The sequence below is a fragment of the Gossypium arboreum genome, chromosome 9, assembly GCF_025698485.1.
Source record: "Gossypium arboreum isolate Shixiya-1 chromosome 9, ASM2569848v2, whole genome shotgun sequence".
Lineage (NCBI taxonomy): Eukaryota > Viridiplantae > Streptophyta > Magnoliopsida > Malvales > Malvaceae > Gossypium > Gossypium arboreum.
The window spans coordinates 59,358,125-59,370,603 of record NC_069078.1 but is presented as its reverse complement, the minus strand read 5'-3'; the positions used below and the strand labels follow the sequence as shown (position 1 = coordinate 59,370,603).

At 27.4% G+C, this 12,479-nt stretch overlaps 1 pseudogene; it reads right to left on the bottom strand.

Moving 5' to 3' along the window:
• Positions 1–241: 241 nt before the first annotated feature.
• LOC108456374 (transcription factor MYB24-like) lies at positions 242–1,353 on the bottom strand (annotated as a pseudogene).
• Positions 1,354–12,479: the final 11,126 nt, after the last annotated feature.

The window sequence follows — 12,479 nt, the reverse complement described above, 5'->3', positions numbered from 1 at the left end:
AAGAAATGATATTTAAAATATTTTGATATAATAATATTTTATTATAATTTGGTAACCTAATGAATAAATAAAACTATTTTGATCTACCTTAAATACCATTTTTTCTATTTTTAAAATAAAAAATATTTAATTAAACTGAAATAAAATTAAAAGTAGATTATTTGAACTTGACCTGTATTGAAGCTTAAGAGTTGGTGGATGGGCAATAGCACATGCTCGCCTAGCTTCAAATTCTGTTTATTCAATGCAGAATTGGATCATTTTTATTGGTAGGATAATACATCATAATCAAAACTTCAGATTTAGGACCCTTTCTTATTTGACTAAAACTAGGTAATCTTGTAGGAACCATGGCGTTTCTCACACTAGCTTTAGCTTGGCTTACTGCACCATAACTTCCATTGATAATCATCCAAGTTCCATAATCCATCCCAAACAACATCCTCGTTCGATGTCTCATTGTCATTACCCATGGGATAAAACAAGCTTTGTTCTTCCACCATGTTGGGGCATGAAGTAGCCGCCCCCATCTCTTGTCGCAGCTGTGGCATATATTGAGCTTTGGGTTCAGTTTCTTCCAGTAAAGACATCATCCTTTTCATGTCGGATTCATTCAACTGTAAGTACTGCTGCTGTTGTTTTTGTTGCAGAAGTTGCTGTTGAAAATGTTGCCTTTTAAGTGTTCGAGCTTTTGCCTGATCGGAGTTTTCCGGTGATAGTTTAGCCTTTTTCTTGAAATGAGTCCTCCAATAGTTCTTTATCTCATTGTCAGTTCTTCCTGGTAAGCTTCTTGCAATGGTTGACCACCTTAAAAATTTTGTTCAAATACGAATATTAAATACGAATACTTCAAGAAAGATTAATCCGAACAAATTTATATATTAAAATCATTACCTGTTTCCCCATCTTGCATGTAGCTCAAGAATTATACTCTCTTCATGAGGGGTTATTTGGCCCCTTTTAAGGTCTGGCCTTAAATAATTCACCCACCTTAGCCTGCAACTCTTCCCATTCCTTTTTAACCCTAAATAGATGTTATTATAAACAACAAAATTATTTCATTTCTATTTAATAAATAATTTTGCCTTTAACACAGCTTTCTTATTGAATTCTAACCATACTTTTTCTTATAAATATCATATTAGCTCTATACTACGAACTGAATAACGTTTGTGAATACATACGTATAAGCTTACCAGCAAGCCTAGCGACAGAGTTCCATCTGCCTTCACCATGTAATCTAACATATTCAATAAGAAGCCTATCTTCTTCAGCAGTCCAAGGACCTTTCCTCCACCCTTCTTCTTCAATAACACCCCAACCAAACTGTTCTCCCATCATTGCCCAAGACATCTTTCTTTCTTTCTTTCTTTCTTTCTTTTTTTAAATGCTAAGAGAACCCTTTAAAAAATGCTTTAAAGTGAAGGTTTTTTTTTGTTTTTTTTTGGGTTTTTTTCTTTCAAATATATGCCTACTAGGGTTGGTGTTTCACATATTTATACATGCAGTAAAGAGACCCTATCTTATTTTTTAATTTGTTACATAGGGTGTTGTGTTTGTGTATTTTGTAATGTTATAATCATGTTAGAATATTAAAAAGTCTGAATTTTATAAGTTTCGTTAAACCCCATATGTTTTGATTTGTATCTAAAAAAGTCTTTATATTAAATAAATTGTTGATTTAAGTAAAGAGTTTGTTTAGGGGTAAATTAAAACTTAAGGACTTATTTAAGGGTTGTTTGAGCATTTATTTGATCGTAATAACAGTATAAGAGTTTACTTAAATAAAGTTATATATTTTGAGGGCTTCTTTTATGATTTTAACCTTATTCTTTTTATCAAATACAATGTGAGGGAGGAGGGATGGGGAATGGCATGGCCTGAACCGATGTCATCAAGAAGAGTTTTAACTATTATTTCACTTTTAAGCGTCAATAACTTTTAAAAAAATTTAATTAAAAAGGAAAGGACCTTAAGATGAAACCACAAAATTGCTTTGAGGAAAAATAGAATTATAATTTTTTAGGAAAATAGAGTTATAAATTTAGAAGGAAGTTATAGTGTAATTTTATTAATATACTATTTTATTATTTTATAAAAATTTAAAAAATTAATAAGTGAGAGTCATAAGCTGAGTCAAAGGCAAACAGGGCGATTATCCTAAAATGGGAAATTTTCTATTTAGATTTTTTATAATTTATAAAATTTTAAATTAGTAATAGTAAAATTAAACTTTGGCCCCAAAAATAATAAAATTTAATTTATTTCTTTAAAATTTATAAAAATAATCTATTAAAATAGTAAAATTATATTTTATTATCATAAAAATATATAATTTAATTCGGTCAAAAAAATTTTTCTCGTTCCGCCCTAGTGAGGGTTAAGACCCTGTCAACACCTTGCATACCCTTAAAAGGGGCTATATGGAGTCTGAATATTGACAAAAGATTTGAAATCCATAATAAGTGCTTAACTAATATACCAATGGCATGGGTGATAATATGAAATCCTTTTTGTGATATAGGTTGTGATATGTTAATATTTTGTATTTAATTATTAATATTTTTTATAGTTAGAAATCTCATTATATTCATAAATACGTTGTAAATTAAAAATATATATTTAAACCTCATATAATTTTTAGGGAAAAAGATTGTATGAAATAGAAACACCACAACATTTTATACACTTATTAATTATTTAATGTCATTTCAACATTTTTTTATGTCATTGACGAGAAAGGATTATATGAAACTGAGATAGAGATGACGTGGAATCAAAGTTTCATACAATCCTTTCTCGTCATTGACACATAATTTTGGTAATTTTTTTAAACCTCAACTTTGGACCCTTAACCTTAAATCTTGGACCCTAAACCTTAAACTCTCGACCTTAAATCTTGAACCTTGAACCTTAAAATCTAGACCTTAAACCCCAGAAATTTAAACCTAGACCCTCGACCCTACACCCTGAGTCTAAGGTCTAGGGTCTAATGTCCAAGATTTCAAGGTTCAAAATCGAGGGTCCATGGTTGAGGTTAAAAAAAAATTACTAAAATGACGTGTCAATGATATGAAAAAAGATACTGAAATGACATTAAATAATTGATAAATAATTAAGATGATGTGGTGTTTTTATTTCATACAATCATTTCCTTAATTTTTAGAGAGTAAAACTCGAATTTAAATACTCAAATTCAACTAATTTTGACTTCTAAAAGATTTTATTGATTTGATTTTAAAGCCACTCATCAAGGAATTAGGTGGCGTGTTTTAATTTATTATCCAATTAGCATATATTTGCTTTTGATGCTAAAGAGGAACAAAGGGAAACTAGAATCTCATAGACTTATGCCACGTATAACCTAATGTTTGTGCAAATGTATTATATTTTAATAATTAATAATCAATTTATTGTAAATCATTCATAATGGTATTTTATTGTATCAATTGAGAATATTATATTTAAATATTTAAATTATTAAATAGTTTGTATTGTTGTTATAATAATTTAAAATATGTGAGTTTAAATATATATATATTTTATTTTTTAAGGGATTAAGGACGATTACGGATAATTTAGGAATCCTATAAAAATAAATAAAAATATTTTAACTTTTAAATTTAAATTATATAATTTTTACATAAATAAATCATAAAATGCAATTTGCTAGGTAAAATATGGGCATTTATGTCATTAATATATTCAATTTATTTAATTTTTAATATTCAAATTATTAGGGTTTGATTTTATTATTTTTAGAGTGAAATTTAAGAGTTAAATACTTTACAAACCGATTAAATAAATTATAACTAGTGATTTAATTATTAAATTATTGATGTAGTAATAAATTCTAAATATAATATTAAATTTAGTACTTAATATTTATAATTTTATTAATTTTTTAGTTAAATTGTCTTTTTTTAATGGGAATACTTATTAAAACATTATATTTTAATGATGTTGGCATGGCAATTCTCATGCCAGTCCATATTATACATCATACTAATATAACATTATTTATCTTATATGACACTTCAATAAATAATTTAAAAATATTTAAAATATTCAAAATTCAACAAAAAAAATTAAAATATCATAAAATTCCTTTACAATAACATGAAGTATGAGTAAATAGGGGGCAACAGTAAGGGGCTGGCAAAGGCCCCATCCTCCCTAAAATTAGAAATTTAAAATTTGGTCTTCAAAAATTTATGAAGTTTTAAATTAGTATATGATAAAATTTTACTTTAGCCTCTTAAAACTGATAAAATTTTAATTTAATCCTTTAAAATTACAGAGATATAAACTATTAAAATAATGAAATTATATTTGAGCTTTCATAAAATTATACAACTTGATTCTGCTCTTCACTAAATGAAAAGGTTTTTGAATTCTCACTAGATGTGAACATGATGCCTAAAATTTATGCTATTTTTACCTTTTGATTGACATCAATCTAAAGTTCAAATTCTGAACATTTTTTTTTGCCCTTTTCACATAAGGCCAAAAAATTAATAATTAATAAATTTTAAAATGGTAAAAGTGTAATATTTAGTGTTTGTATTTTACCTTTTAATGTCTTTTCCAAGAGATTACAAAGGTTTAGGATCTGGGCTTCTTAAGCAACATTAATTAAACTAATCCTTTTTGCTTTTTGCTTTTTTGAAAAAAAAAACTACTTCATTGGAAGGGAATGTTTTAGCTTTGCTTTTCTAGCAACCCTATAATTTGGCAAAATAATTCTTCTAAATTCAATCAAATTAGATAAATACATATATCAAGTAATTTGTCTAGCTGAAAAATTCTGATCTAAATTCAAATAAGATAATTTTAATTTTAATTTAATTCAATTTCAAGATATTCTTAATTAATAAAATCATTTTTACTTAAATTTAATGAATATATATAATATAATATAAATAAAATAAAATTTTAGCATGTAAATTTATGTCAAACATCCTATATTCAAGTTGTGTAACATAAATTTATATGGGGTAAATTATATTTAAGGTCACTAAACTATTAGTAAGTTTATGTTTTGGTCACTTAAATTCAAAAAGTTACAAAATGGTTGTTGAACTATTTGAAAATATTCATTTTAAGTTATTGTGTTGTTAAAATCGCTATTGTATGGTTTTTCTGTTTGCACCACCTGTACCAATCCAAAACTCTCCTTCTCTTTCTCTTCTACAGTTCAGTTTTTATTCATAAAAAAATTTTGAACGTCACGAATCTATGAACCAAAATCCAAGCAACATTCTTCTTCGATCTTTGACACCAACTGCCAGATTAACTTGGATCTAAGGTATATTTTTCTACTTCTCAATGGGCGCTAATCCACCATACTAATCGTCGAATTGTTGCTTGGAGCTTGCTAGCTGAACTTTTTAAAGGCAAGAGGTTAGCAACCTAGTGGATTAAATAAAAACTTTTGAATAGTTTAGTGACTTCAATAAAATTTTTTAAATAGTTTAATAACCATTTTGTAACTTTTTGAAGTTGAGTGACCAAAAGAAAAATTTATTAATAGTTTAATGACCTTGCTTGAAATTTACCCATTTATATATTGTCTCCAAACCTAGGATTGTTGACAGCCAATTATATTTGGACAAGACAATATTTTGATGACAAAAATATAATAGTAAGGTTAGAATCATTCTTACATGGATTATCAATATTATATTAAGATTCAAGATTGGGTTTGGCCCTTTGTTTATGGATCGTTAATTGTGAAGTACAGCTATATCAAATTTGATAAATATAATTATCATTGATAAACCGAAAGGTAAATTTGTTTAAGGAAATAATCAATTAGGTCAGCTAGAATATTTGAGTTGGTGATTTGTTCATGGTTCTAGGGTAAAAAGGGTAAACTACATAATTAGTCTTCTAATTTTCATAACTTTTTTATTTTGTATATTGAAAATAAAATAACCTTACATTTTAGCCAACAACCGCTTTTATTTCGGTCCCTTGCTATTAATTCAATTTTCATTTTGGTAACTCATTTTATACTTCCAAATTTTTAATTTTTAGAATTAATTTTAATTTTTCCGGTAAAAGAAAAAATTGGGGTTTTAGTGTTTTACAGGGAGTTACTTGAGATTTTATAGAAAAAGCTTGAGTTTTTACACGAAAAAATTCATTTTTCTTTTTAATTTGCTTTATTTTTTTCATTTTTTTAGTGAAAGGAAAATATAAAAAAAAAATTACAAGGAAAAACTGTTTTATCTTTTTAATTTTTTCCCGAAAGAACCTAAGTTTTTATAGGAGAAAACTTAGTTTTTATCGGAAAAATCATTTCATCTTTTTAATTTTCTTTATCTTTTAGAATTATTTTAGTTTTCCAATAAAAGTGAAATACTTAGGTTTTTACAGAGAATTGAGTTATAAGGTCCACAGCTGAAAAAATTTAATTTTTTAAAAATAAAACTAATTCTAAAAAGGAAATGAGTAACAAAAATGAAAACTTACAAAGATTGGATGACTAAAATGAGTATAAAATTGCATTGTCTAACCCCAAATTAATGACAAGTGACCAAATGAACATGACCGTTTACAGCGATGCCTAAAATGTAATTTTTTTATATTTTCGGTGCTCAAAATAAAAACTTATAAAAATTGAGTGATTAACTATATAACTTATTCTAAGAAAAATTGGAAAAATAGATAAATGAACTAAACTAAGGTGTTTGAACTATTTTTAAATATAAGTTAAAAAATCTAGATTATCCAAACTGAGCCAAACTCTATCTTTTTATTTAGTTTCTTATTTATTTAAATTTATTATGATGTACAAAATTTTTATATTTAAAATAGTAAAAGTAACTTAAAATGCTATATAAAATATATTTTTAAAATACCGTATAAGATTTATTGATTATTTTTGATTACTTGAATTTTTTTAAATATTTATAAAAGGTTTAATATACTATTTGGTACTTGAATTTAATATTTTTTTCTTAATTTGGCACCTAAACTTTTTTTGCCTTTTGGTACTGAAAATTTTTTCGGGTCCAATTTTGTACTGAACTTACCATTTTTTTCCTAATTGGTACCTAAATTTTTTTATGTTCAATTTGATACCTAAATTTATTAAATGTAATAAAATTATGCAAAACACTAACAGTGTTAATTTTTTTTGTTATGCTACAAAAATATTGTCGATTAGAGGAAATTCATGTTAAAAAATAGGTATTGAGCTATGCTTAATGAATTATTATTAAATAAGAAAAAATTTTAAAACCTCAAATTAAAAGAAATTCATTATTTTCAATTAATAAAATAATTAATTAAATAAATAAAATTAAAAGTAATTGAATATATAAAATACAAAAAATTTCATATCAGCTGTCACATGTCGATCATACATAGATTATTGTTGCTACCTCATAAAAAAATAACATTGTTAGAAATTGGAGTAATTTGTAAAACGTTTGACAAGTACCAAATCGAACAAAAAAAAGATTAGGTATCAAATTAGGAAAAAGAGTCAAGTTTAGGTACCAAATGGACCCCCAAAAAGTTTAAGTACCAACTTATGAAAAAGTGTCAAGTTTAAGTACCAAAATAAGAAAAAAGTGTTAAGTTTTGTCAAGTTTAAGTACCAAATTAAGAAAAAGTGTTAAGTTCAGGTACCAAATGTTATATTAAGCATTATAAAATTGTTTTGAAACTTTTATAAATAATGTCCAAAAGCTTAAAATAAATCCAAAATTTTAAACCTCAACATTTATACAAAAAATCGAGGATAGTTCAAAATATAAAAGAACTTGATTGAATCGAACCAAACTCACCCCTATTTCTTTAGATTTTATATAATTTATCTTTGAATTTTTTAGATAATGACATGGCACTTTAAGACAGTGTTACATCATCAAATCTTAATAGAATCCAAATTTAGAAACTAAATTGGAAAAAAATTGTCAAATTTTAAAACTAATGTGGAAGAAAAAAGTTCAATGACTAAATGAAAAAAAATCAAATTCAGAGACTAAATATTGCATTATTCCAAAAACAAAGAGACTAAATATTGCATTATTCTAAAAACAACTTTTACTTTATTTAATTAGGCTTTAGGTTGGCCCGATTTGGGCCTAAACGTGGAAATGCAAAAAAATAATTAAAAAATTGGGTATCCATTTAGCACCCTCCATTGAGGCTTGTAGTTTATTACTATACATAAAAAAAAAATAGAGTTCCTTGATTTGACTTAGGCTTTGTTTAGTATTACTTTTCAAAAGTGTTTTTGGGGTCAAAAACACTTTTCAAGCAAGAAGTAATGTTAAACAAACTACTTTTGGAGTTAGAAATGCTTTTGAACCTACAAGCTTAATCAAATCCAGCCAAATTTGAATAATGAGAATCTTGAGTTTGAGCTAAATGTGAAATTAACTGCTTAATATTTATCTCAAACTCGATTTATCATTAATTTCTAAGCTCAAGCTGGATTAAATGTGTTTATCAAATATTTATATTCAAGTTCAAATTCGAGCTCAATTAAGTTTATTCATAGTTAAGCTCTTTTTATGTAATAAGGAAAAAAATGTAATTTCATAATATAAAAATATATCAAAATGAAAAATTCAATTAGGCTCGTGAGTTGTTTGAATAGAATATTATTATACTAGAATTAGGCTTAATTGATAGCTCAAGCTGCTTGAGTTTGGCTTGATAATTACTAATACAAACTCAGGGTGTAACGACCTGAAAGTTAGTGATATCGGAAATGGTGGTTTTGAAACCTTATTTTCGATGTTCGAGCCCGTAAATATTATTATTTAATATTTATGAGGTTAGTATGAAATTTAATTTAAGTTTGGCCCTTTAATTTTGTTAATTGGATAGTTAATTAAAGTACACATGTATCGATCCTAAAGTCAGTGGTGTCGAAAATTCGATTTCGGGACCATGTTTCCATAAATGAGATCATAAATATTTAGGGAATTATATTAGAAGTGAATTGAATTTTTCATAAGTAATTTATTAAATTAGTGATTAATTAAGGTACATGGACTAAATTGTAAAAATAGTAAAAGTTCAATTGTTAAGGATTTTCTTAATCAAAAAATGTATTAAGCATCTAAATGGCAATTATACCATCTTATATAAGTGGACGGTAAGTGGATTAAATTCATTATAATTTTGAAAAAAAATTATAAATGGTTAAAATAACAAGACATGGTGGAATGAAAGAGAAAGTCCTTTCTTCCCTATGCAACCAAACCATGAGAAGAGAAAAAAAGGAAGAAGAACACATTCTGCCCTAAGGTTTTGAGATTTTAAAGCTTCAATCGATTAGTGCAATTTAGTTATTTTCTTATAATTTTTATGTTTTTGAGATCGTGGGAACTTAATATAGCTGACCCGTATGTTATTTTTTAAAACTGTTAAAGTTTTGGAAAGATTTCATTGATGATTTCTTGAAGTTTTAGGTATTAAATTGATAGATATTAAGCTTAGAAGTGAAAAAAGACTAAATTGTGAAGTTAATTGATAATCTTCTTCAATAAGGATTAAAATGCATAAATTGTGAAATAGGTTGTATAAATGAAAAATAGGAGGTTCTAAATGGACTATAGTAAAATTAGATTGAAATTTGAGTTATAAATTGAAGTTAGGTTAGTCCCGGTTTTAAGGACTAAATTGAATCAAATGTAAAACTTTAGGGGACATCCTAAAGATGAACTTGAATTGATACATGCTTGACATAGACTATTATAAGGTATTTGGAATTGATAAATTGAAATGAACTATTATTCAGATTGGAAATTGAACCAATTGAAAAATAATTACGGAAAAGGAAAAATTACAGATTAGTCATCGATGTCTTGTTGGTAGTTGTTTTGTCTGGTAAGTTCATATGGAACTTGCTATGTAAATTTTATTATATGTTTGATTATATTTAATGTTTATTTGTTATATTAATTATAACTTTGATGATAATAGCTTATAAAGGATTAAATCATAAATTATGAATTGTATGACAAGTATGAATAGGTACATGGATGTTGGCTTAAATTGATTATATGTTTAATATTAGTAGATGATATGCTAGAATTATATTATATAAGTTTTGAATGGAAATGTGGTATAAATAATTGGTGCCTTATTGAGTTAGGTGAGTTGGAACGATTATATATATGAGAATATTGTAGGTCATATATGGTATGTATGTAGGGCTAATATATAATGTTTATTTTGGGATGACAGTTTTGGTTTGAACCTTGATGAATGCTTACTTTTGAAATTTTAAAAGATATATGAAGATGTGTATGTGATGGCAGCTTGTTAAATGGCATATATACCACTTGAATGGCAAATTTTGATAGATTTATAATCGTTTGAAATTGGTTATATGTGGCATGTATTTAGGAGATGTCATATTATCTTGTTATGCTTTGTTTTGTTGGGAACTTAGTTGATATTGAGTCTATAATGTAATTGAAAAATGTTTAATATGCACAAGTTTATTATCATGTTATGGTATATATACATGTCGGTTTCTAAGCTATATAACTGAGCATGAATGAATTGAAGAATTGGATGGTTAATTAATTAAAATGATATGTTAAAGTTGTTGTGAATTGGTGCCTTTGAGGTACATTTTTTAGTTGATTATTAGGTTATCCAAATAGGAATTTTTGTGTATGCTTTTAAGACGATTTTATGCAAGTTTTAGGTGTCTAAGACACTAATTGCAACGGGTTTGAGTTTGGGGCATGAAAAGTACTAAAAACATATGATTTTTGGCCATTTGGGATTGGTTTGAGGTATCAGTACTTTACCAAATGAACCGTGTTTTAAAAACGACAGAATGCCAATTTGGTATCGGTACCTGGCTTTGGTATCGATACCTACACTTGAATTTTTAAAAAAATTCAGTTTGCTCCTCCTACAAGCTTGGGATAACTCCAGAGCCCTCGTAAGCTTGTTTAAGGCTCGATTTTAATTGAATATTAATTTATGCATGAATTTTTACCTTGAATCAATGATTGAATAAATTGTTTCTATATTTGTATGTACCTTGCGAGTCTTACACGAACTAGGTTTATATGCAAATTGAGTCAATGTGTGGACCGTGTAAATGGGCAAGTTGTGTCAAGGCACGAACTGTCACTATAATGTAAGTGTGAACTAATTTTTTAAGTAGTCATGCGCTAACTAGTTTTGTCATGTATATGCGAACTAGCTTTATCAAGTATGTGCAAACTAATTCATTAAAGTTGTTATGTAAAACCCCTAACCCCTCTCCGTCGTTGGATTTGGGTCACGGGCATTACTAACAAATCAAACAATTAATTAATCATAATCAACATATAAGCTAGCCATTAACAATATAATATACAGGGGCAGGACACAACAATCAAATCATACCATACTGTTGAGGTCACACGCCCGTGTAACCAGGCTGTGGCAAAACAAAGCATGCATACTGACTTTTCCCCACGACCAACAGACATGCCCGTGTGCTATGGCCATGTGGTTCTTAGCTAGCTACTGATTTAAGCCCACAGCCAACAGACACGCCCGTGTGCTATGGCTATATGGCACAATGCAGGCTTGATTTAAGCCAAATTTCCAACCCTTTTTGGGTCAACCTAAAAGCATGGAAACAAGCATATATGTACAATCCAATCAACCAATTTTTCATGCTAAAACACATATCACTCATACCATAATATTATCAACCATTTACATACTTATAAAGCTTACCTATTTATAATGAACATAATGTAAGATTATATCAAATCATCATACAATCTCATTCCAAAATCTCACCACACTTACCATTTTCTTTATCCAACTAAGCATACTACAATTTCAAATTAACTTCACATATCATAAACCATTATCAACTATGAGTTCAACACAAATTAGCCAATCCACATGGCTAAATATATATATACATCACAAAACATATTTCCACAACCACTAGCCTAAACATGCCATACTTCAAATATATACAATTTCAAAAATACCAAAATAAAGTTCGATAGTGTGCTGATGATCCTAGAAGATCCCCGAGCTTGCAGTAGCTTCGATATCTACAAAACAATTCAAACACACATATACAGTAAGCTTTCAAAAGCTTAGTAAGCTCGTACTCAAATCATCAACATTATATGAAGCATATGAGTATTTGCACAATGTCAATCCATAAGATCATATCAACTCAATGAAATTCACATATATAATATCATCTACCACTTAGGTATCATACATACCTGGATCTTCCCGTACTTATTCACTTTCATACTTACCTCTTATTGAATGTTATAAGACTTTCCATAGCTTATTCATATTTTAACATCCGCACACATAGTGCTATAAGGTTAGCCAAAGCTAGAATATTTCCGCACACTTAGTGCCACCTCAAATAACTGAGACTAAGTCGGTATCGCACACTTAGTGCCTCAAGTAGTCGAAGCTAGTTTAAATCGCATACTTAGTGCCAAAATTAATTTAAATTGCAC